Source organism: Stegodyphus dumicola, chromosome 5, assembly GCF_044657685.1.
Source record: "Stegodyphus dumicola isolate Sdum_Otavi_A_Nest chromosome 5, ASM4465768v1".
NCBI lineage: Eukaryota > Metazoa > Arthropoda > Arachnida > Araneae > Eresidae > Stegodyphus > Stegodyphus dumicola.
Genome location: NC_140772.1, coordinates 79,973,711 through 80,001,702, shown reverse-complemented (window position 1 = coordinate 80,001,702; position 27,992 = coordinate 79,973,711). Strand labels below are relative to the sequence as shown.

At 32.5% G+C, this 27,992-nt stretch overlaps 2 long non-coding RNA genes across 2 annotated transcripts in view; one reads left to right on the top strand and one right to left on the bottom strand.

The window, feature by feature from the left end:
- LOC118183699 (uncharacterized) overlaps nucleotides 1–27,992 on the bottom strand; it is a 342,152-nt gene that overhangs the window by 280,082 nt on the left and 34,078 nt on the right. The gene's annotated exons all lie outside the window — the stretch shown is intronic.
- On the top strand, nucleotides 32–27,987 carry LOC118183687 (uncharacterized). Its single transcript, XR_004757276.2, has 3 exons — nucleotides 32–182; nucleotides 13,107–13,152; nucleotides 27,694–27,987. It is a non-coding gene; the product is annotated as an uncharacterized LOC118183687 (long non-coding RNA).

Genomic DNA, 27,992 nt, shown 5'->3' with positions numbered 1-27,992 from the left:
AATTATCATTTATTAATTATTTTAGGTGACATTTTCGGAAGAACGGCGGGGGAAAACAGCTGCCACTTTCGACTACTGTTTACTCGTAATCCTGCGCGAATTAAGTAAACGAAAACTGCTCATTTCCATAACCGTCAAATGGTTAAGATAATAGACAGCAGCTTGAATTAACAATACATAAGGTAATTTTTTCTTTCTCTCGTACTAGTACCAATCAGTCATTTTTAGAAATAATCACGCTTACTTAAGAATCGCACTTGTTTATTAACAGCGCACAACTCTACCTTCGTACGCCATAGTAAAACATAATAGTCAGTTTGAAGAATTTGAAGAATTATTAGCTCCAAACATTTCCAACAACTTGAAATAAAACTTCAGAAGACTTCCTAATTCTTACAAAATATGCAAAGAGACAAAAATCAGCTACTCTATAGGCTATGTTTTCTCTCCTTTCTGCGTGCCTTCGTGGTGCATTTGGAAGCACACTCGTCACGTATTTGAGAGTTCTAGGGATCAAGTCCCGGTGACGCCATAACACTTTATTCCTGTCTTCTGCTTAAATAATCAAATAATTAATCAATTAAAATATCCTAATGACTCTACAAGTGGCGCCCGACGTAACAGATCGATAATGCGTCACTGAAGGAAATTCATTTCCAAAACTGTTTATAATTTTGTTACAATATATAAATTTTATCAAAACACTAAAGTTTCAGTTCGTAATCATGAACCATGGTCACATGCAAAACAATGCATACGAACACAGCTAATATTCTTTCCTGTAATAGTTAGAACCATCGTAAAATGGTACTATTGTCATCTTCCACACACCTCCACACACACACAGGGGGAAAAAGCAGTTGTTCCCTTGTCATTGCTATACACCAAACGCCTGCTACGAAGTAAAGAGAGCTAGGTCTCAGAATCTTGAAGTTCCATCAGATTTGTTATAACGGACATAATGGAGTTTTTAAACAAATTATTTTTGCTTTTTAATCTGAATGATTTGAATTAAAATGAATTTAGTTCATGATGTATCTAATGCATTTTCTTGTGTAATTTATCAAGTAGTTTTAATGCCATATTATAAGTAAGCAAAGTAGAATCATTTTTGTTATTTTGATGGATTTTATATTTATTTAAAAGATAAATCCTTCAAAATGTTATATTGTAATGCAAGTTAGTTTTACCTGGCTCTTGCCAATAATTGTACGGAAATTCTTCAGTATCCACTATATACACTGTGTCCGTTGTGTTCACGTCCACTGCGACCCCTATCATAGCATTTTTCAATAAAAACAAAAGCAAAAATTTTGAATTTCTTGGACTCAGGAAATATTACAATTGGTACCTGTTATTATTTGTTCTTCAATCAAATTATCGGATAATTGAATTGAATCCGGTTAGTGTTCCCTTAGTTTTGACGCAGTACACGCAGTTAATTTTACACGCTTATTTTCGAATAAAATGATGCCATTAAAAGAAATAATTGATGTTTATCGTACACATTTGAACTAAATATTTTGAAATAAAATTGCAACAAATATATTTGAATTACTCATTTTCTGTAGTTTAGTGACATCCGCTAATACCCGTTATTCGACTATTCGTTATACGTTATGAGTTATTCAATTATGGCAAAGCACACGAGGGCTGTCTGACTAAAGAGAGGGATCCTTCGTGGAGGACTTTCTAAGGGAAACTGGTTCGTATACACGTTACACGTGGGGAAAACCACGAAAACGCCCATGCAGCCAGCCCGTTCACGGGATTCGGACCTCTGATTATAAAACTGATTTTAATTGAATTCTAAAGATAATTTTTCGTGGCGTCCGTACATACTTATCTCGCATAACTCAAAAACGATTAGCCTCAGAACATTGAAATTTTGTATATAAGCCAGCTATAACATGTAGATATGCACCTCCCATTTTGGCTGCAACCGGCCGCACCAAAAGCATATAGATATATGTATATAAATATCCACTCTGTTATTAAGACACAATAACACGCCCAATAAATACTAATTCAGAAGTCAAACAACAAAAATCAGCGTTAATTTACAAAATTTTCACAGGACTAGTTTCGATGGTTTTACCGAACCATCATCTTCAGCTGCAAAACCGCAAATGAACAAGATAGGAAATAATGTTTAGATAAGATAAGAAAGCCTGGACAAGAATAAGCAAGTGGCGCCATCTGTTGGCGAAACCAGAACTAAAACATAATTTCTCTAAAAGCCGAAGGCAAATTTGGATTGGAATTAGGATCGTTAACTAGAACAGAAAGATTTTTATGAATGTGAAATGCCTCTAGAAAATCCAGTTCTCCAATGGAAGATGTTTTTTGAATAATTTTGGCAGCAGAAAAATTGAAAGTGTGATTTTCGGACCAACAATGTTGAGCAACAGAAGACTTCTGTGTTTCCTTTTTTCTAACATATGCCTCATGTTCTTTGACGCGAAATTTTAAGGCTCTCTTAGTTTGGCCAATGTAAATTAAACCGCACTGGCAAGGAATCCTATAAATACCCCAGGAATTCATATCCGGAATGGGGTCCTTGAGTGTAGAAGTTGGAATTTTATTGATGGGAGAGTAAACAACCCGAAAGTTAAATTTCTGCAAAATATGTGCAACTTTATAGCTAATTGATGGAAAGAAGGGAATGACAACAGAATTTTTATAATCTCCTAAAATAAGAGTGTGGCTTTTAGTGTGTTCAGATGAGAATTTTTTAACTGCTTGATTAATAATGGGTGAAAAGCCCCTGTCAATAGCTATTGCTTTTAAATAATTTAGTTCTTCATCAAGGGCTAGTTTGGAGGAGCAAACTTGAAGAGCACGGAAAACATAGGAATAAAATGAAGCTAACTTTTGTTTAGTCGGATGACATGATTTAAAGTGTGGTGGAAGGCAAACCGATGAAGGTTTACGGTAAACTGTAGTACTGAAGTTGGATGTGTTACGTGTGACCAGAATGTCGAGAAACGGAAGAGAATAGCAAGTCTCAAGTTCAAAAGTGAACTGAATAGCAGGATCAATAGAATTCAATGTTGAAAGAACTCTATTTAAATCATCTTTATTACCTTCAAACAGGGTAAAAGTATCGTCTACGTAGCGGAACCATGCCGGGAAGTTTAAAGTTTCAAATAATTTTGATTCATAATAATGCATGTAGATATCAGCCAGGATGGGACTGAGGGGGCTTCCCATGGCTAATCCCTCAGTTTGCTTGTAATATTTATTTTGGAAAACAGAATATTATTTCAAACAGAGTTGAGTGAGAGAAATTAGCTCATCAATTTCGATGCAAGAGAAATGAAATTCGCGAAGTCTGGTTTCTAGACATCTTAATGCACCCTCCACTGGGACATTGGTGAATAATGATTTTACATCAAAAGAAACCATGAGTAAATTACGAGGAGAAATGTTTTTAACCTTTTTTAGAAACTCTATTGAATTTTTTATGGTGTAAATGTTATTGTCTAATAGAGTGGAAAATCTAGAAACTAAATATTTAGCTAATGGATACGAGGCAGTACCTAAATTTGATACAATAGGGCGGAAAGGAATACCACTTTTATGAATTTTGGGAAGAGCATATAATCTGGCACAATTCGCAACAGATGGGATAAGCGAATGTTTTAAGTTGCTTGAAATGATTTGCGAAGATTTGATCGCAGTTTTTATTTTGGATAAGTCCGAAGGTGAAGGATCTTTAGGGATCGGATTATATGGTTCTTCGTTTAAGAGTTTAGTGACACCATCGATGTAAGTGTTCTTGTCCATGACGACTATCTGGCCACCTTTGTCGGCCTTTGAAATGACAATATCCGGGTTAGAATGAATCTCGCGCATTGTAGCTCTTTCCCTCGCAGTTAGATTTGGTTTCAAAGGTTTATTATTGAATTTCACATTATGAGCGATAAGATGCCTAATCATTTCTTTCTGTGAATCTGAAACTTTACTGAACTTGAAAGCTTTTTCGATAGGAGCCAAAATCTTTGGAATCGAGGGTTTACAGGTTTGTGAGAAGTTAAAATTATATTTTAGAATTCTCTCTTCTTCTTCTGAAAGACTAACATTAGAAATATTAACTATTGGCTTGATGTTTACAATGGGAAGATTTTTTGAACTACTTGGACTGGAAGACTGTAAAAGAAGTTTTTCGAATTTAACTGCAAGGGTGTTTTTATGACGGTTAGCTGCATTCTCCGTTCTAGACCAAGACTTTTGTTCAAGGGCAGTGAATTTTGGATATGTTTTAGCGAGTTCCAGATGAAGCTTATAGAGTTCATGTTCAATTTTGGACATTTGTTGACGTGTATCCCTTATCACGGACCGAAGTAAGGCAAGTTTGCAATTTAACAGAATTCTTGAAACGCGACTCGAAGGTTTTTGATTAGATTTGATTTGAATAAAATTGGGGATCAATTTTTTACATTTACATTTAAGTAAAAAGTCAAGATGATTCAGGAATTTTTGCCGTTTCAGGCGTAATTTAGTGAAACGATTAACGGATGAAGGCATGATAAACAATGCAGAAAATCAAACTAAATTAACTGAGCAATAATAAAATACACACAAAATAGCAGAAAAATCCCTCACTGAAATAAATAGAAAACAAAATGTTTGTAAGCAAAATGCATGAAAAATCAGACAAGCAAAGCACAATATCCAAATGTACAAAACATAAACATAACTTGAAAATTGCAAAAATGTACTCACCGAAACTCCTACAATCACAAAATGGCGGCCACACCACGTGCAAAAATGAAAGTGGTATTCCTTTCCGCCCTATTGTATCAAATTTAGGTACTGCCTCGTATCCATTAGCTAAATATTTAGTTTCTAGATTTTCCACTCTATTAGACAATAACATTTACACCATAAAAAATTCAATAGAGTTTGTAAAAAGGTTAAAAACATTTCTCCTCGTAATTTACTCATGGTTTGTTTTGATGTAAAATCATTATACACCAATGTCCCAGTGGAGGGTGCATTAAGATGTCTAGAAACCAGACTTCGCGAATATCATTTCTCTTGCATCGAAATTGATGAGCTAATTTCTCTCACTCAACTCTGTTTGAAATAATATTCTGTTTTCCAAAATAAATATTACAAGCAAACTGAGGGATTAGCCATGGGAAGCCCCCTCAGTCCCATCCTGGCTGATATCTACATGCATTATTATGAATCAAAATTATTTGAAACTTTAAACTTCCCGGCATGGTTCCGCTACGTAGACGATACTTTTACCCTGTTTGAAGGTAATAAAGATGATTTAAATAGAGTTCTTTCAACATTGAATTCTATTGATCCTGCTATTCAGTTCACTTTTGAACTTGAGACTTGCAATTCTCTTCCGTTTCTCGACATTCTGGTCACACGTAACACATCCAACTTCAGTACTACAGTTTACCGTAAACCTTCATCGGTTTGCCTTCCACCACACTTTAAATCATGTCATCCGACTAAACAAAAGTTAGCTTCATTTTATTCCTATGTTTTCCGTGCTCTTCAAGTTTGCTCCTCCAAACTAGCCCTTGATGAAGAACTAAATTATTTAAAAGCAATAGCTATTGACAGGGGCTTTTCACCCAACATTATTAATCAAGCAGTTAAAAAATTCTCATCTGAACACACTAAAAGCGACACTCTTATTTTAGGAGATTATAAAAATTCTGTTGTCATTCCCTTCTTTCCATCAATTAGCTATAAAGTTGCACATATTTTGCAGAAATTTAACTTTCGGGTTGTTTACTCTCCCATCAATAAAATTCCAACTTCTACACTCAAGGACCCCATTCCGGATATGAATTCCTGGGGTATTTATAGGATTCCTTGCCAGTGCGGTTTAATTTACATTGGCCAAACTAAGAGAGCCTTAAAATTTCGCGTCAAAGAACATGAGGCATATGTTAGAAAAAAGGAAACACAGAAGTCTTCTGTTGCTCAACATTGTTGGTCCGAAAATCACACTTTCAATTTTTCTGCTGCCAAAATTATTCAAAAAACATCTTCCATTGGAGAACTGGATTTTCTAGAGGCATTTCACATTCATAAAAATCTTTCTGTTCTAGTTAACGATCCTAATTCCAATCCAAATTTGCCTTCGGCTTTTAGAGAAATTATGTTTTAGTTCTGGTTTCGCCAACAGATGGCGCCACTTGCTTATTCTTGTCCAGGCTTTCTTATCTTATCTAAACATTATTTCCTATCTTGTTCATTTGCGGTTTTGCAGCTGAAGATGATGGTTCGGTAAAACCATCGAAACTAGTCCTGTGAAAATTTTGTAAATTAACGCTGATTTTTGTTGTTTGACTTCTGAATTAGTATCCACTCTGTTACTCACCTCAGTGACCTCAGTTTGTTTATTCTTACATGCTTATATATTGTGCACGTTTTGCTTTCAAAATGATTGAATTATGTTGTTCATATCTTTCGGTTAAGGTTTTAAGATTCTATGCCTTTAATTAACCTGCATGCAATAATTGTAGAATTATCAACAATAGAAAAGTTTTTTAAGTGCAGCTAAGCCTAATTCCTGTTTAGTATAGCAGCCATATTTGTTTACATTTGAAACATAGCAGATTAGTGGATTTGTTGCCGGCTAGAGAAACTAAGCTTCGCAACAACAAAGTAACGTCTTCTTTTATTATTACGAATTAAATTATACTTAATTCATTCTGGAATTATCATTTAAGTTATTAGCTTTTTTGCGTTGAAACTGTAATTTTAATTGTAAAAAATGTTTTAACTGTGCTTGGTGTTTTATTTTTTTTTATATTTTTCAATTTTTAAGGAAAATATTTTGAACTCTTATGTATTTTTGCCTTGCTGGGAAGTAAGATCCGAATTAATTAATAGCGCATGCGCATTAGGTAAGCGGTTCTGAATCATCTGTGAAAAACTGTTTCTTTTTTATTTTTTTTTATTTTCTTTTATACATCGTATGAGATTTATTATATTATTTCAATAGAACATGTGGTTATTCTTCAGATGATATAATTTTTGTGCAGATCTGAGATATATAATGAATGAAATCTAACGCTGTTAAGTGAACCTAGCGCCGAAGTGTCGCTATGGTAAATAAATATAGTGAACTTTAAAAAAGAGTGCATTTATTCTATTGTGGTTTATGCGTGATCTACTAAGTAGATTTAATTTACAATTTGTTACTGTTATTTTTTGTTAGTAACTGTTAATTCCATATGTTTAAATGAAATGCAGGAAAATTGCGTATAATTTAATATTACGTACAAGGAAATCATATGCTGTATGCATCAGATTTTTTCATGCGTTATGGAACATATACAGGCAACTCTGAAATTATTGAACTCGAGCTTTAATTTTTCACCAGCATATTTCAGCACAGATTATTTACATATAGTAGTCAACCATATCGTAGACATCCTTAGTAAATTTGTACTGCATGTATTTTGAAATGGCATTGTATTTTCAAATACTATATAAACACAATAACTTAAAAGCTTTAAAGTAAATCCTGTGGGGTTCAAAATCAATGGATTCATGCCAATAATCGAGATTAGGTGTGATGCGAAATCTAACAGATTTTGTGTATATTACAAAATGGAACTCTGGATGTGATACGGTGCAAATTGGTGTTCCAAAGATATTTTCAAGGGTTTCTAGTAATATGATGAAAATAAACTACAGTCGCAATGCGCTGGGAAACATTAAATAATTTTGAGACAAATTGTTTACTCAGGAATCTATCCGATGCTACACAAACGTTTAAGTATTTTACAAATTTTCGCAAGGAATAAAATACAATAAAAAATCCAAACTGGAAACGCCCTTAATAATAAAAGTAAACACTTGATATTTCACCACTGTATTCCTTATACTTTCAAACCTAGTCTACTGGCAGCTTTTTAATCACTTAACCTGGAATATCCTGACTTGATGAATTAAAGGAGCGCTGGTGATGATTCAAACGATTAATTCGGAAACTTACACTTTTCTTATTTTTCTCTACCCATATTTGTCTAGTGTATTAACTATTTTCATTACCATTCAGACAGCATTAAATCCAGAGGTAAATGATTAATCCGTTTCGTTATTTATACAGAAAATTTTATTTACATATTATACAATAGTAACAAGCATTATTATTAGGCACACGCCTTCATTATTATTAGACTTAACACCTTCGATCTGCCATGAAACTAAAATTAAATTATCGAATAACAACAGAGACAAGACGCTCGGAGCGCCACCTAACGGCGCGAGCTATCAATTTATAACATCTCGGTCCTTTCGCTTATATTTTCAAAACTTTTCTAAAAGAAATGACTTCATCATAGACTGATGCTGTTACAATTTCATCAATTTGCTCTTGGTTGCAAAGTGTGATCTTTGCTATCACATTTTGCAACCAAGAGCAAACTTTAAAACATTTAGCTGCATACCAAGACTTAGTAATGTGATTCACTGCATCAAAAATTACTAACTTCTTCTGGCAAGTCACATGTTTTATTTGCGTTATTGTTCTGAGAAAGTTTTAGAGAAGAAGAACCTATATTGATTCAATTAAATGATCTATCAAATAGATAAACTATTCGATGTTAATACAGAGTTCAAAAGGACTAGAGTCATGTAAAACCTTCAATTACTCACACTCCAGTAAAACACACAATGACAGATAATTTTCTTAAATCTAAAATGCTATTAGGTTAACTGAGCATTATGAAGCAGAGAGTGGACCTTTGGTTTGCATTATAGATTACTGTAGTTATCAATCACATACCACATATCCAGGCTTAGAACTTCTTTCTTCTTCTAATATTTCTTGGAATTAATTACACAAAAATAATTTCATATCAAACGATTTTCAGCACGGGATTTTACATAACAATTGATAAACTGTTAACATGTTATTTACAAATCTCAAAATTATATATTCCAAACTCAGGCCCATCGTCTTTACAGAAATTACACACATTATATGAATAGGGTAGTAGCTATTATTAAGGTAGTGATACTTGAAAAAATATTAGAAACACAGTATTTTAATGAACGGCAGTATCTCAAAAGATATCTAAAAACTTAGAAACTCTATGTCTCTCCTACTTAGCATATCTTGGCTCTATATTCTGAAACAGTAGTGTCGTTTCTCTCTTCCTACTTCTTAAAATGCCTTCTCTACATATTTCAATGTTTCAGGGTTACAGATCCTTAACCTTTACTTATATGATGCGAAACATAAGTTGAATTGAATATTGCGGAATAAATTAAGCTAAATTGCTGATATTTTGTTAACTAAATTTATCCTGTTTGAAAGTGAATGTAAGAACAATAAAATTATTCAGAAACTCCGATGAAACAAAAAAGGCCTATTTAGGAGTATCATTAAGAGGCGTGTGCTTTTCAAATAAGTGCTCTACAAACATTGCTACCTGAAAGTTCCTGTACTATCGAATAAGATACGGTAAGCCCCTTGAGTACGTTTCCGAGGATCGAAGGTTAGTTTTTACTGGGAAATGTTATTTCTAAGAGGATAAAGCAATCGAAGCGTGGAGTATCCATTCCACCCATTGTGTAGTGCTGGCTTTAATGGGTTCCGAAAGCTGAGTCTGAAAAAGGAAAGTTACATTTCTCTTTTTCCTTTGAGAGCAGCAGCAGCTGGGACTAGCTAGAGGCAATGTGTAAAGAGAAGCTGGACTTCGCTGCATTCAGTGGTTTCATGACAATGCTCTTCCAAGCATGATTCCACGTTTTCGTTTTAACTTAGACAGAAATCATCGACAGTGTAGAAAGTCGTATATGTATCTATATTTTTCCCCATGGATCGTTTCCACAATACGAAGTTTTTATTTCATCAGCTTTCTTCCCGAGAAATTCTTTTCAGGGTAAATAATTTGTTTTAGAAGCATTGTTTAAACTCTTAATTGTTTTAAGACTCTGTATGGAACGTTGACTGGACTGATAGTTTAAATAAATGGTTTTGCAATGATAAAATAATAGCAAGAATTTATTCTTGTGATCATAAAGGGTTACGTTCTGTTTAAGTGCTTAAGTACTGATAATGAAGAGCTGTGTTCAATATGAGCTCAAGTGTATGGTGCCAAAAGATGCTTTACATTCTAAAGAGTACAGTTATTGACTATTGTTAAGGTGCGTGATGGATATAAGTGTTATTGAAATTTATCTAGTAAGTACTGTTCAAAAGTAAGTTCCGTATTAGTATTATTACATGTTAAGTAGCGTTACAATTTACTATTCATACATTCAGTACAAATTCTTTATGAAAGGCAACGCTATAAATAACAAAGAACGAAGCGATTACTTTATCCTCAACAAAAGGAGTTCTTTGGGATTGCTTAATTTGTAAACTGGGAATATAAATCTAAACTTTACTTTATTTCACGTACAGTCAGACAACATTTATGTTCTTAAAAAGTAAACTTTCTCTCAATTAATGTTATTATTTTAAAATTTAGGCGCTCTATTTAAACAGATTAGATTTATAATATTATACATTACTTGTTATTTCATTTTCAGTAGCAGCCCTTCCATCAAGTTGTTTACTTTTCTAACTGAATGCGACACGACACAGCAAATGAGAACTAACTGTGTGTCAAATGGGACGACGGGCAGGGAGAAAATGGCTCATATTCACATTGCATATAGAAATGTATCGACTTGATTTCCCGAAATGTGTCAGAAGATATTTCGCAACTATTCATTAAGAAATTAAAGAAATTAATAAATTAAATTAATTAAAGAAAACGTTGTTACTGTTGAACTCTCACCGTTGCTTAGCATTTTTGTGCTTTTATTTCGACACTTTTTAATGCAATTCCATCGTTAGCGATTCATTCCTCGTGCACATCTTTTATTGTAATCCTACGGATTCATGGATTTTTTTCAATTTTTACCTGCTGAGTGGTCATATTCTTTGACTTCACAGTGAAAAAACAAGATTTTTATTTTGGCACAACATTTTAAGGAGTTTAAGAAAATGCTCTACAATAAATACACGAACTATTTAGTGAAAAACTGTAAAAGGAAAATTAAAATCTCAAATATGTTTCTTGAGGACTTCGTACTAATATGTGAAAGTACTTTTTCCCAATAAGAACGCTGTTGTTAAAACTGCAACTGAATAACTGTTTAAATGACTAATTGTTAAAATTATCTTCATACCTTTATTTCATTAAAAATTTCCTGATAGGTTGAAAAGATTATTAAAATATATTACAATGTAAGCGATTCCTATTATTTTTGCCATTAGATGATGCTTAACAATAATATTATTTTTCACCCCGCCCAACTGGTATAGTGGTTCGCGTCGCTGACTGCCGTACCGAAGGGTCGGGGTTCGAGTCCCACAGTAAACATAGATGTTTGTAAATGTATAATGCCCGCGTAGCAAGGTGGCACTCTAAATATGAGGCGAGCCGAAATTCCTCTCGAGAGGTTGGTGGTAGGAGAAGAGGCATGGCAGAACCTCGGACTCGTCTCCTCGAGGTGCTCTGCATCAAAATGGGGGGCTGAATTGAGCTAAATCATGCTGTCACCTGTAAGGTGCTCAAGGATGTTGCCAAGACAGGTATAAACTTGTGCTTCTAGCCACGAGGAATTTCGTGGGTTTGGGCTGGCAAGATAGCATAAGCAACAAAAACAACAGCAGTTATTTCTGCCATATCATGGCCCTAGTTTCTGTTTCTACAAATGAAGAATTCTGAAAGTGTAATTATAAATTGTAGTGCACTGATGGATGTTATTTTCATTAAACATATTGAGCATCTGAAATTCTTTGTTTTTGTTATGAAGATGAACCACATATTGCTGTCTAATATTTGTTACATAATCCTCTGATGCTTAAAATGGAATAAGAACTTTCCCTGCATGAATTATGCATAGTGTATTCTGCATCCATTAAATATGTATATATTATTTACAGTATTATTCTATGTGAAAGAAACATTACTTTGTACCAAATCTACTCTGTGAGATCATTCTGCGTAAGACAAAATTCGGTTGCATTATAAAGTATTTTCTTCTTTGTTTCCACACGCCTTTATGGTGTAACTGGACGCACACTCGACGACTGAAGTTCGAATTCCGATAAAGGAAACTTCTGATTATTTCAGTTTCCTAATTTCGAAAAAATCTAAAGATTATGCGGTGGCACCCCAACTAAGAAAGGTGATAGATGACAATTCGTCACTACCAGGATTTGGCTACTGGGTCCCCTCATCTCCAGTCGCCTTTTAAAAGGGGAGTATATCAGGTATTTTCTCACATGTTATTTCTTCTTTCTCACATGCCTTCGTTGTTTAACTGGAAGCACTTCCGACGCGTATTCAGGAGGTACGGGGGTCGAATTACAGCGAGGGCATTGCACATTTTGCCTGTTCCTGCGTCAATGTAACTTAATGTCTCAACAAAGTGAACACACGTTTCACGCTGATCTTCTGGATTGAATTAGAGACAAGTGGCATTCTACTCACAGCTAATAATTATTTGATCACATTTCTTAAAAAAATCAACACAATATCGTGTACGGAGTTTCTTGTGCAATATCGCTAGTAGTGTTCTCTAAGAGAATAGCAGTTAAGAGGTTTATTTTGCTCCTGTATGTTGAAACAATAAATGACAGGAAAATTATTTGCATATTTTTGCAGTTCTGTTTCCGTTAAACAGCCAATAATGCACCAAATAAAAAAATAAAAGAAGTATTTTGACACAGTGAGTCCATAAATGAACAATATTAAAGTATATAATCTTTCGTGACTTGTAAAATGGAAAGGAAAAATGGTAGTCACTTGAGGAACAATTTTAAAATATATCAGTATCTATCTAAACTAATGTATGGTTGAAATCATATCATTGTTCCTTCCTTTATGACATAATTGAAAACAAATACTACAGCAACAATTGTTTTAAAAACCAAAATTCTGAATAATTCATAAATAGAATCCTAAACATTTCTTTTTATTTAATGTATTGCTATTTATATGGAATATTGTGTAGAATTCTATTTATGTATTATTTGTAATTTTCATTTTCAAACAATTGTTGTTGTCATGTTAGCGTTTTCAGAAACTGACCCATTTTTTCCATGTTTACTGCAGCTTACATTTATGGTGCCATTTGGAAAGGAGAAATCGTAGTCACTTGGTATGAAACATTTTAAAATATATCCGTATTTATCTATCTAAACTGATATATACCTTAAATCATATCATTTTTCTCTCCTTGATGACATGCTGTAATTGAAAACAAACAGTACAGCAAAAACTGTTTTGAAATTCCAAAGTTAGAATAATTCATAAATAGAATTCTAAACATTTCCTTTCGCTTAATGTCTTGCTAGTTACATGGAATATGGTTTGGAATTATATTTATGTATTATTTAGAATTTTCATTTTCAAAGCAATTGTTGCTGTACTTTAACTGTACCTTTTTTACTGTGTTAATTGTAGTTAAAGTGTATTATGTCATTCATTTCATACGTTTTACTTGTATATTGAAGGATTATTTAGTTTTGAAATGTGCTGCAAGTCCGCAGTTTAGTGGGGAGTACGTTTATCAGATTAAGGAAATTATAATTGTTTAATTAAATAATTAACATCTCTCAGAAGATTATACTTTTTTCAGGCACAAATTTCACGAATTATGCAAATCTCACGCGCAAGCATAGAATAAAAAATGAACGAATGCATCTTAATAACAATATAAAGGAAAGATAAACAAATGTGGATCATTTGAAAAGCATTAATGCCTATATATACCCATATATAGGATATACCATTGTTTTAGAAGCGAGAGTTCAAGAAGAAATCGTGTTTGATGTTTTCAAAAATTTTTCTTCGCAAAGGTGCAGTGCCACGTTCAGCAGAAGGAGGTCTAGTCAGCAATTTCAAGTAGAATTGATATCTTCCTGGGATAAGCAAGGGGTGTTCCAGCGTACGTCTAACAGTTACCTCAGCCCGGATTGGACCAGCCGTGGAGAAAGGTGAACATGCTGACAGGAGTGGAAAGACTAAACTCTGAGACGGCGCAGAAGGATGCCAAGCAAACAGAACAGAGAAGGGTTAAAAGCTGAGAAAAATTTACTGTTCTTAAAATTAAATATTAAACCAAATTCTAAAATTAAGTTAACACATTAGTTTAAACAAATCGAAGCGAAAGTAACTCTCAGAGTAATTTTCAAATAAGTATAACTTAATATAGAAGTCAAACAACAAAAATCAGCGTCATATTTTCAAATTTTCAAAGGACTAGTTTCGATGGTTTTACCGAACCATCATGCTCAGCTGCCAAAGCGCAAATGAACGAGATAAGATATAATGATTAGATAAGATAAGAAAGCCTGGAGAGGAGATAAGCTACTGGCGCCATCTGTTGATAAAACCAGAACTAAAATATAATTTCTTTAAAGTCTGAAGGCAAAGATGGATTGCAATTAGGGTCTTTAACTCGAACAGAAAGCTTTTTTGAATGTCAAATGCCTCTAGAAAATCCAGTTCACCAATGGGAGATGTTTTTTGAATAAATTTGGCAGCAGAAAATTTGAATTTGTGATTTTCGGACCAACAATGTTGGGTAACAGAAGACTTCTGTTTTCCGTTTTTCTAACATATGCCTCATGTTCCTTAACGCGAAATTTTAAGGCTCTTTTAGTTTGGCCAATGTAAATTAAATCACACTAGCAAGTAATCCTGTAAATACCCCAGGAATTCATATCCGGAATGGGGTCCTTGAGTATGGAACTCGGAATATTATTGATGGGAGAATAAACGACCCGAAAGTTAAATTTCTGCAAAATACGTGAGCTAATTAATGAAAAGAAGGGAATGACAACATATTTTTTCTAATCTCCTAAAACAAGAGTGTGCCTTTTGGTGTGTTGAGAAGATATTTTTTTAACTGCTTGATTAATAATGTTGGGTGAAAAGCCCCTGTCAATAGATATTGCTTTTAAATAATTTAGTTCTTCATCAAGGGATAGTTTGGAGGAGCAATCTTGAAGAGCACGGAAACATAGGAATAAAATGAAGTTAACTTTTGTTTAGTCGGATGACATGATTTGAAGTGTGGTGGAAGGCAAACCGATGAAGGTTTACGGTAAACCGTAGTACTGAAGTGGGATGTGTTACGTGTGACCAGAATGTCGAGAAACGGAAGAGAATTGCAAGTCTCGTGTTCAAAAGTGAACTGAATAGAAGGATTAATGGAATTCATTGTTGAAAGAACTTTATTTAAATCATCTTTATTACCTTCAAAGAGGGTAAAAGTATCGTCTACGTAGCGGAACTATAACGGGAAGTTTTATATTTAAGGGTGCTTCCCATGGCTAATCCCTCAGTTTGCTTATAATATTTATTTTGGAGAGAGTTGAGTGAGAGAAATTATCTCATCAATTTCAATGCAAGAGAAATGAAATTCGCGAAGTCTGGTTTCTAGACATCTTAATTCACCCTTCACTGGAACGTTGGTGAATAATGATTTTACACGAAAAGAAACCATGAGTAAATTTCTAGGAGAAATGTTTTTAACCTTTTTTACAGACTCTATTGAATTTTTTATGGTGTAAATGTTACTGTCTAATAGATTTGAAAACTAGAAACTAAACATTTAGCTAATGGATACGAGGCAGTACCTAAATTTGATACAATAGGGCGGAAAGAAATACCACTTTTATGAATTTTGGGAAGAGCATATAATGTGGCTCAATTCGCAAGAGATGGGATAAGCGAATGTTTTTAGTTGCTTGAAAAGATTTGTGAAGATTTGATTGCAGTTTTTTTTTTTTGACAGATCCGAAGGTGAAGGATCTTTAGGGATCGGATTATATGGTCCTTCGTTTAAGAGTTTAGTGACACCATCGATGTAAATGCTCTTATTTATGATGACTATCTGGCCACCTTTCTCGGCCTTTGAAATGATAATATCCGGGCTAGAATGAATTTTGAGCATTATAGCTCTTTCTCTCGCGGTTAGATTTGGTTTCAAAGGTTTATTATTGAATTTCACATTATGAGCGATAAGATACCTAATTATTTCTTTCTGTGAATCTGAAACTTTACTGAACTTGAAAGCCTTTTCGATAGGAGCGAAAATCTTTGGAATTGAGGGTTTAGAGGTTTGTGAGAAGTTAAAATTATATTTTAGAATTATCTCTTGTTCCTCTGATAAACTAACATTAGAAATGTTAACTATTGGCTTAATGTTTACAATGGGAAGGTTTTTTGAACTACTTGAACTGGAAGATTGTAAAAGAAGGTTTCCGAATTTTTTTGTTTGACTTCTGTATTAATATTTGTTCTGCGTGTTATTGTATCTTAAGTATAACTTAATTGTACTGTAATTCTGAAAAAATGTTTAAACTTTTGAATAAAAGCTTTATATTTGTGTAAGCAAGCATTATAAAGCCTTTCAGATCGTAATTTGTAAACAAGATATTGTTCTGGGATTCTAAAATTTTAGGCAAGCTGGAAGACAGCTTGACGTCTGTCTGGTTTGCTTTTAGTATTAACCTAATCGAAGATTTTCTTAGAATGGTAGTGGCACGGGTTATCACAACGGTATGAAACATTTATTTCACAGATACGCGTAAGAATCTTATAGTTAGAGTTAGCACATAACAAATAGTTACACTGCAGTGATGATTTATAATTGTGTTATTTTATTGTCTATATTAGAATGCTAATGGTATGACACTACACAAGTGATTATTAGAATGAGCAGGATATGACACTACAAAAGTGATTATTAGAATTAAAATGGTATGATACTACAAAAATGATTAAGTACAATTTTCCTTTGCCACTTTTCACTAGAACAATACCTAAAAATACAATTATGCCACGAAGTAAGTTGTAAATAATTTACGCACTTGTTTGTCTCAGGACAGAATGAAATCCCACCTTGGGAAAATGTACGGATGCAGCTTCTTAATGTTTTTAAGCATCATGCGAAGGCAAGCACTAACGAGATCATTTACAGACAACTCTTCGCTGAGCACAGGCACAAATATAGCAGTTATATTCCAGTCTATATAGATGGTTCAAAGTCAAAAGATCATGTTGGAATGGCATTTGTAATTGAAGATCACATGGAGGGCAGACGTTTGAACCATGCTTTCTCTGTCTTAACATCGGAACTAACTGCGATATATTATAGTCTTTTGTACATCTCAAGGCTTTGCCACAAAGAGTTTATAGTTTATACAGACTCTTGTAGTGCGCTTAAATCATTAGAAGCTTTTTCCCATACTCAAAATCCAGTCATAGTGGATATTCTGAAGTTACATATAAACTTAACGAGTCGTGGATATGATATCCTGTACTGCTGGGTTCCCGGCCATGTGGGAATAAAAGGGAATGAGCTGGCAGATATCACAGCGAAATGTGCTGTTGATCTGTCCAGTCGCCTCATCCCTTTTGGAGACATCTGTTGTGTAGTCAAAGAGAAGATCCGAAAAAAATGGCAGCAACTTTGGGATGTTCAGCTTCAAAACAAGTTAAGACATGTAAAGCCTAGAATTGAGCATTGGGAATTAACTAGAAATCGTAAGGAGGAAGTTCTTTTGACTCGACTCAGAATTGGTCACACTAGAGTGACACATAACTACCTTCTAAAAGCTGAGAATGAACCTGTTTGTTCATATTGTAATGTTTGTCTGTCTGTTCGTCATATTTTAATTGAGTGTCCCTGTTTTAACAGTCTTCGTCAGAAATATTTTAATAGCTGTGACTTACCTCTCGACCGTTTAATCGGAAGAGAGGTCAATTGTAATTTATTTTATTATTTAAAAGAGACTGGCTTTTATTACCAAATGTAATTTGTTTTGAAAACTGTGTCTTCAATTTTAATGTCTGCTTTTAACTTTTGTTTATATGACTTCATCCTCTGGATTTGGTAAATTTATCTACTTGTTTTTATTTATTCAATTTTAATGTTATCAATTGTAATCATCCCATCTTGTGTTTGGCGCGTTATAATCATCTTTGGATTTTGCGCCATAATCACTCACTCACTCACTCAGGACAGAACGTGTGCAAATTTAGTAGCACGCAAATGAATAAAAGCAGAAGTTAATTCCTAGGATGTTTGAGCCATGTCACGGAGTTTTATTACAAATTAGCTCATATTATATTCGTGGAAAGCTACACGTTAGTTAGTCGCAATGCCCCAGTAAGTGCTTTATAAATTTAGAGATTGCATAGAATACTATATGTTCAGTTTTTAAATTAGAACCATTGTTCGCAAATAACTGAAACCTTAATTACTAGGATATTTAGCTTCATCTTGTAATATTTTCAACGTGACGTGTCGTCGATTTAATTTCTGTTAAAACTTTCGTTCTTACCAAGCAATAATTTAACTATATTTTTCTTTGGGTTTCAGTTTCCTCTGAGCTTTGCCTTGCAATTTAAATATTATTAAGGGCGACATATCGCTAACCAGTTAAGTTCGTGTTCTGTGTGTAGCGGTTAATTTGTATTTCATACCCCACATGTTATAGTCCAGAAGTTAATCTTCAGATCACTGTTAGTAAATTGAAAATACAGTTGATTTACAACATGATATGTTGCTTATTAAATTCTCAGTTAAATCCGAGATCACCGAAACTGAAGTTTTCTGTTCCGTACCAAAAGATAAAACAAATCATATAAGATAAATGACTATTCAAACCATCGTAAAGGAAACACTGGAATAAAACAACGCAGAATCCCGCAAAAATACTGGAAGGTTTAGCATTTAAGTACGAAATATTTTCAAATTGTAGAATCATTAGGATTTTTGGTCATAGATGTGAAAAATGACGTAGACGTGAAAAATGAGCAATGCCCACGCCGGGGCTGGAACCTGGACCTCTCCAATACGTGCCGAGTGCGCTACCGTTAGATCACGAAGGCATGCCAAATCCTGGTTGTGACGAATTATTGTAAACCATCATAATAAATAATGTAATCGTAATAATATCCTATGTATCATAATATATAATGTAATATGTAATGTAATCGTAATAGTGTCATATGTATCATAATATGTAATGTAGTATGTAGTGATTAATAAGCAACATGACACACAATGCAAAGCCCAACTGAAACAATGTGAATGCAAACTTCATAATAGTATTATGCATAACGATGTAGGCAGTGTACCGAGTAACGGGTACAATTGGCATGGCCCAGATGACAATTCAATACGCATCCAGTGTATAAAGCCTATCATGTGTATAATTTATCCTGTATAATACAATACCTGTGTATGACTAATTTCCTGTGAATAATTTAACCCGTATCGTGCTTATAACCCCCTATTGCGTATAATGTTCCTATGTATCATTAATTTCCCCGTATATAATGCAATGCGTGCCCAATGTATAATGGTAATATAATGCGTATCCTGTGTCTAATGCGAATCCTGTGCAAAATAAGCCTTTTATAATGTACCAATATAGGGTTTATTAGAAAAGAATTTTAATGTAATAAGTTGATGAGAAGTTAATGTAATGTTAGGGTAAGGTATTAATTTGATATGTAGTATATAATGCAACGTATAAATCATGTATTGTAATATATAATGTAATACGAAATGTAAAATAAAGGTGGACGTGTCTGTACTGATTAATCCAAATGGTAAAGGGACAGTGCCCACGTCCTCCGTCGCTTATCGCTTATTATTGTAAACCATCCTTTTAGTTCTGGTGCTACTTGTAGAAATCATTTGGATGTTTTATGCTAGAGACGTGAAAAATGAGCAGTGCCCTCACTGGGACTCGTATCTGGAACTCTCGAATACGTGCCGAGTGTGCTACTTTTACACAACGAAGGTATGCTGGAAAGAGGGAGAAAATAACTTATGAGGTGTTGGTACAAAAACAGGGACTCTTAAGTATGACAGTAATATATGGCTTAACAAACGACTTTCTCTCCATTTTAAAGCTCTTTTAAAATTTCATTTATTAATCTTATAGAAAATGTGTAGAAGAGGGCGAAATGTATGTTTTTAAAAAATAAAACTTTCTTAGCAGTTTAATTTCTGCCTGCAACATATGCTAATAAATTTTCTTTAATATAAAATTCGAAGATTATTTTAAAACTTATATTCTTCATGCAGCTGTTCCATTTTATACGAATTCTCTCTTTTGATGTAAAAGAAATATTACCATACATGGTTTTATTTAAATTTAATAAAAATAACAAACGCTTCTTCTTTGGTTTATCGTCTTCAACAAAATACATTTTCTGTGTTTCCTTTGATTAGATTTAATTTTAACATTTATGATCAAATATTTAGCAGATCTTTCTAATTGTAATTTTTAAAATGCTTTATAAAATACACAGTATTTTTACAGTTCACTTAATACGCTTGAAGAAAGAATCATCTACTATTTTTAGCATTTGTCAAATTTTGCAGAACAAATCGAATTATTAAACAATTAAATTTCTTTTGAACTTTTCAGAGGATAGTTGCTAGATAATCGCAATATTTGGTAAAAAAAAAAATTACATCATTTAGCCGAATGTTGAAACATATTTTAATTAAAAGTTTTAGTTCATACTTTTATTGCACATTTTACCACCTTATTTTAGTCAGTTAAATTATTATCTTTTCTTTATATGGATTTAATTAAAAATATTCACATTAAGAGTTTTTATTCAACAACATTATATGTGACATTTTCCATTTACTGATATATGATGAGTATTATTCTAAAGATAAGAGAGCAACGCTAACTAAATGAACACTCCGACCAGTATTTAGAGTATGATAGAAATAATTTCATATTCTTTTTCCTTCGCTTAAACTGAAAACTAAGTAGGGAGATACCCAGAATAAAATTCCCTTTCCCATTTCGGTACACATCGTTTCATCTCTGTGATTTAAAAATTACATAAACAAGAAAATAACTCGTTCAACATACATTGAATAAATACTTTACATTCGCAGCTTTTCCACTTTACACCTTTCTCCGCCCACGATAGTCATTTACGAAGTATCAAATCATCATTTAAAGTGATATTTGGGCACAATTTTCACGTAAATAGCTTGTTTCATTTAGGGAAGCCGTAAAACTCCGAACAGTCCCCCTAGACAGACTGTTCGCATTCTATTAGTGTTTAAATGGACGCTCAGGTTATTACTGGGGAAATTTTACGAATCGAGGAGATAGGGGTGTCAACGTACAAGATTATTATCGTTATTAGCTTTCATATATTTGGAGATGAATCACTAAAGAGCGAGTGAGAGATTATCATTAACATCCGTAACTTCAAAGCACGTAACGCATTTCCGGGTGGCTTTTAATGCGATATTTTTTTATGCAGATTTCAAAATTCATGTTAACATGGAATAGTAAGATATATATTACTACTTTCATAGATACGCTTTGAGAATTAATTTTAATTTCCCTTATTCGTCACTTTAAATAAATTGCCTCACACCCTCTGCAAATAATGCTTAGTAAAAGATGGCGATAACCTGCATAATACTAATAATTTTAATATTTCCCATTGTAACTTATATGTTATACATGCACAGAGAATAAAAGTATTTAAACAAATTGCCAAAAGTCTTAATGAAGAACGTCGTCACTTAGGTTTCTTACCTTCTAACTACAAAACTAAGAAATTTATTTCATGGGTCAAATTATATTTTTGTGAATTTAAGAAGTTCGGTAATACTATTTTAAATACAAGAATTCAACTTCCATTCAATTTCAGCACCTATAAAATATTGTTATAAATCAATTTTTTAAATTAAATTTTCTTTAATACATGGTTAAGAACCTTAAGATTTTTCTACAGCTGTAAAAGTGTATAATCAAACAAGCGTCGTCTATATGTACGCACAATAATTAACCTGAATTAAATATTTTTTTATCCTTATTATTTCATATACGTAAGTGATTTCACATACTTATCTTTCATATTACATCTTCAGCTCCATAAATCATTTTTGTACCTCTAGGTAATTGAATATGTCTATATCATTTGCAATGATTCTGCATTTTATGATATTGAGGCATTTGAATCAATTTAGAAACGAAACAAATTTCGTTGATGAGAATTTTTTTAAATTTTCTATCGAAGATAGGAACAATTCATTCAGAGTCACATTATTGCAGATGTGTTTAATTTTATAATTATTTTTCAGAAACGAATCCCTGCATAGATTACACTATAAATGAAATTAATTAATTCATCTATTTAATATATTTCATTCATAGAAAGAATTTAAGATTCTTATAACTTGTCCTTTTTCGCGAAATTCTTACAGTGGAAGAGTTAAAATGCACTTAAATAGACTGGAGAAGACACCCCTGAAGTTTATCAAGACTGCAATATGCCTTTCTTTCCCATCTGCCACCCTTCAAAAAAAAAAAAAAAAAAAAAAAAAAAAAGCAAACGTCAAAACTCATTCCAGTTCAGAGTTCAAAAATGTATTTTTCATTGTCATCAATGGTGTCTTTAAGTCTTAGAAAATCCATTCAAGTAATAATTGTATATAAATACCAAATTAATTCCTAGACAAAGCAGTATCTTACACGAATGAATGCTACTTTAAAAACCTTATGAATGAACATTTATTACTTTAAGTATAATAAACATTTTTACAACATATAAATAAAACTTAACTTAGAAAAACATTTTATAATAACATTTCATTTGTACCTCTTTAGCATTTGGAGTGGGGAAGACTGAACTAAAAATCAGTTAAAACAGTTATTGAAGATGATTGTACCTGAAATTTAGTCACTTTATTCTTCCAAGCATTTAATCATAAGCACTCTTCTATAACCTACCTAAAACATATCTTGAAAAACGTTTGAAATAAAATTTCATTTATAAGTCTTCTCCCTCCGTTCAGCAATTCTTCCTGGTGTAGCAGTACCACACTCGGCGGGTATTCGTGAGTTCCAGGTTCGAGTCCCAGAGAGGACATTGCACATTTTTTATGTCTCCAGTATAAAAAAAAATCCTAATAACTCTAAAATAGCGCCCGAATTAAAAGGTGGTGGACGATAATTCGTTATCACCAGGATTTGGCGATTGGTTCCCTTAATCCCCAAGCGCCTTTTAGAAGAGGAAGTTATATAAGGTATTTTCTCCCTCTTTTCCTCATACCTTCGTGGATTAATTGGAAGCGTATTATAGGCGTATTGGAAAGGTCCAGGTTGAAGTCCCGGCGAGGAAATTGTAAATTTTTTACATTTCCTGCTTCAAAATAATCTAACGACTCTACACGTCTTTTAAGTGATTGTAAGGTACTTCCTTTAAGCCAGTGAATACCTTTTTAGTACAATTGTGTCTTTCTGTTTTTGCTTCATTTGTTCTTCACTATAGAACATATACGCTATATTCTGATAAAGTATTCTTTGTTTGTTAATATATATTTGTGAAAAACACATGTTTCATCTTACTAAATTATGTTTACGTACCGCATACCTGTTTAATGTTTCCTTTTGATGTTCATGCATATATAGAAATAGAAGCAAAAAATGTATATTCTCCTGTCTGCTGTCTCAGTCTTATTAAAATAATATCAAAGCTCGTTGCAAAAAACTCATATGCAAAATCGTGATATCCTTTTGCCCTGAGAGCTTTATTTTGCACGAGGTAGAATAAATATTCTGTGCATATACTAAAAATATTGCTCATGGAAAGAAACACAAAATGTGACGAGATTTTTCATTCAAATGTTTTATTCCTTTAAAATTACTTTTGCTGAAGAATCCAACAGCGATGAGTTGCAAAGAAATGAGTATATATAATATATATATATATATATATATATATATATAGTATATATATATAGTATATATATATAGTATATATATATAGTATATATATATATATATATATATATATAGTATATAATTTTATTTCTTCTTGTTATGTTTAATTTAATACTTGATGATAAGAAGTAAATGATAAGCAGTACTCTCAAATACACATCGGAACTAATGTATTAACAAACTAATAATTATCTCCTTACTGCTTCGCTCAAATAAATTTTGCAAGATGCGGCTGTTCAATGCACTGCATGTTGATTGTGGTGCGAGAAATTAATCCAATATTCTCGTTAGAAACTTTTCTTGATTCATTACATGATGTACACTTTGCCTTCTAGAACAAGAAAACATCTGCAACACCACGAATCAATTCAACCGCGAACAAAATGAAGGAAAAGAAAATCTTCAGATAAAGTTAATGAGTACTAATTACTCGTGCAGTAATTTCTAAATAAACGAATGGATAAGAGGCTTTTTTGGGAGAAGGAGAATACATAGCTACGTGAACTAGAATCTTACGAAAATATTTAGAAATAAAGTGGTGTACATGACGCTTCACACATAACATTGATAATAATGATAATCTACCTATAAATAAATCTTCTAAAGTGTTTTAAAGGCTATTATTAAAAATTAAAAAGAATTAACATGAAGATTTTATTTAATGCGGACAGAATGTAATTGTTACTACAGTATGTTGGAGAAAATAAATGCAATCTTCCAGATAAAACTGAGAAAGAAGAGGCGGGTAATTACATACAAATGAAATTATTGAAAAATATTATTGTTCAGCCCTTTATAAATTAATTGTACGCACAAATACATGTGCAGAGAAGAAATTAGCTCTTTGATCGAGACTAGTTTGAGTATATAGTTAAATACATTTAACTACTCTAAAAATATTAAATTCAGGATAAATTTCTTCAACTTTTTATATTGGGCTATAACAATTTTATGTGATAATGCAACTTAATAAATGCATGAAATTACAGTTGTATGGAAAAATAAAATTGCATGTATTTTTATGATTTCAATAAAGTGGTCAGAAATTCGAGGACTGGGGATATTTTGGAAAACGATTTAACTTATTATTTACTAATTTTCTAGTTACTAATTTTTCCCTTTTTCTTACGATTTCCTTTTTCAGCTCATAATTTTAAATAGATCTTTGTAGACTAATCAATTCTACTTAAATGGGAATTCTAATTTAAGCAAAACATAGTAGAGTTAATTTCAAATATAGTTCCGGCAAGGCAAAGACTATAGGATACAATTCTTTTAATATAATGCTTTGTAAATTTATCACTATGTTGTAGGAGTCTTATAGATGAACTCTGAAATGCTCTTATAATCCAATGATAATTACTTCTCAAAACTTTGTTACCCTTTCTATCACATGTCGATTTAATTAAACGCTGTAATGTTTGACCTCATGTAGGATATCAGGATGCATATGATACTTAATTTCATTCTCCACAGCTCACGCAAGTTCAACGATATTTTATTATTTTCATTTATAAATATAATGCGTTACAGTAGTAAGCTGGCCACGGCTGATTTGTTCCATTGTTGCTTCAAAATGTTTTAACTATTGATGGCAATATATAAAAGTTCCACCATTTCGTCTTTAACTAAATTTTTAATTTCCAGTATTGGTGCACCATGTTTTGCATAAAATCCCACGAGATATACTCCAAAAAAATCTTTTGAAAACAAAGCGCACACATATCTAGTATTTTCGCTCATTAAGCTGCAAAAAATTATCATTAAAGGCATAAAGTAAGAAATTTAGAGCTAATATATCACTAAGACCAGAAATTGAAATTCATAATTAATAAATTTCAAATGATCATATAAATAAAAGAAAGAATTTTAAAGTATTAAAATCAAAATACTTCAAACAACCAAAATCCCACTTCAAAAAATGTTTGAAATTTAATGAAAAATAAACAGAAACGGAAGAGAAATTCAATCAATCTCAATGTCACTTCATCAGGAGAGGAATTTTGAAATTTATTGATTATGAATTTCAATTTCTGTTCTTTGTGATATATTAGGTCTAAATTTCTTACTTTATGTCTTTAATTATGTATATATATATACATATACATGTGTAATGAGAGCACAAATTTTGGAAGAAGTATGCGCAGAAATTCTGATGGCGTAGATACTTGATGCTTAGAGCGTCCATTCATTTTGAAGAAGAAGCACTCGAGCCGGATTCAAATCTTTTTATTTATTTAAATTCACTTATGGCCACAATCCACTTGGCACTACACTCGTGCCTATTAAGAAAGATTTACAATTTTGATATTATTGAAATCGCAGTGAATTTAATCTTATTTAATAAAGAATGATTACATGCCTGATGATTAATAATGTGAAATATTATTAATCATCAGGCATATAAAAATCTTTGAATAAAGATGTGGAATCAAAACAATTTACCTTCTGTGCCCTTACTGCCAAGCTTCATTTTTGTGCCCATTTGCCAAAATATTACAGCTTATTAATTAGTCGACAGGATATTTATGATCAAAACAAGTTAAAATAGGCCTACAAATTGATGCATTTCTTAATTTTTGAAAAGCTATTTGACATTCATCAGTCCATCTATAGGGGAATCTTTCTTAAGTAAATTTGTTAGAGGAGCTCTAAATTTATTCAGGTCAAGAGGTATCTGCATTAAGGGTTACGTAAGATCGCATAATTAATTTGAATGACGCATTTTAGACATACAGCGCTATTTTTAGGACAGAGAGATGAAGTTTCCAAATGAAATAAAAAATAAAATAGGTTATAGTGAATTAAATTTAGAAGTTTGCTTTCATATTTTTTGTCTTACATATATATATGCATGTTTATATAAATATGAAAAGTTTATTGTGATTAATATTTTACTGCTTTAAAAATATTAAAAATAAAGGATATATAATGGAAATACTTAAAATTTATATAAACGTTTTGAAGGAAATGGTGTAGATTCATTGATTCTGTTCACAGATTTCATTTTTAGTAACATAAACTTTTCAACGAAATTTATCATATTTTTTCCCTTTCGCTGTGCTATTTTGAGCAGCTAGTCGACTTGCGTGTTTTTTCTTTCTCTAGATCTGGAATCCCTTTCCAAAAGGAGGGGGAAAAACTGAAAGCCTTCAGATTTTACATTACGCACAAAGCCCAAGCTTTTTGAATCAAATCAGTTTCAGCGATCCTTTATGCAACGTTTCATAATGTTTTTTATGTAGATAGTCCAGTTTATAGCTGCACCGATCTTCCTTGCAGTCTGGGCTGATGTCAGATTTCTAGTTATTTCATCAATCACTGCGAAATGAGTGTTAGTGAAAAAGTGTTCCACTTTCGGCCAGCGAAACGTATGTCCAAGTACTCGTGGAATCTTTGAGATTAGCGCAGGAAATTTGGAATTGGTGCTTTAGATTAACACATCCTTGCACACCATTCCAACATGTACGAAATGGATAGCCGCAAAAAAACTGCATATTCCCCTGTAGCAAAAGTGTATACAATTGGAGTATCTCATAAATTTGTTCTAGGTATCAAACAACTAACTTTCATCACTAAAAAGAAAGCATCTTCTTGGCGTTTTTACTTTATTTTTTTCATCTAAGGTATAAAATTTAGTGCTCTGTATTTTTAAATTCTGGAGAAAATATTTTAAACTCTTACAACTAAGTAATTGCTGAACTTCAAATTATTTCATGTGTTAGACTGAAATTTGAATATACAATTGAGACTTCAGTACAGGTTTTAATTTAATTTTTTTTTTATTTTTGCACTTGAAAAGTACTTTTAATTAATTTTAATTAAATCTAAAATTATCTAAGTTATGAGTATTTCAGAATTCGATAGCTGAAAATTTTAGATTGCATGTTATACTATACTTACAGGGAAAGCAATATCTGGTGAAGATATGTGGAACACCAAAATATTACCATTGGTAGTACAGGTATAGTATTACAGCACGAACTGTGCAGCTCCGCCGCAAATATTATTGGAGAACGCGTTCGATCGCCTCCTCTCTTTTTTTAGAAGAACACTGGAACCTTCCTTGAGAAAAGAACCCCTAGTTATGATTCTTGACTTCAATCATCGCAAAAAAACTATGTAAATATATCTTGGTACATTGCAATGTTCACTGTAATTTGAAATATAGTTAAACAATGAAAACTGAAATTAAACGATTTTT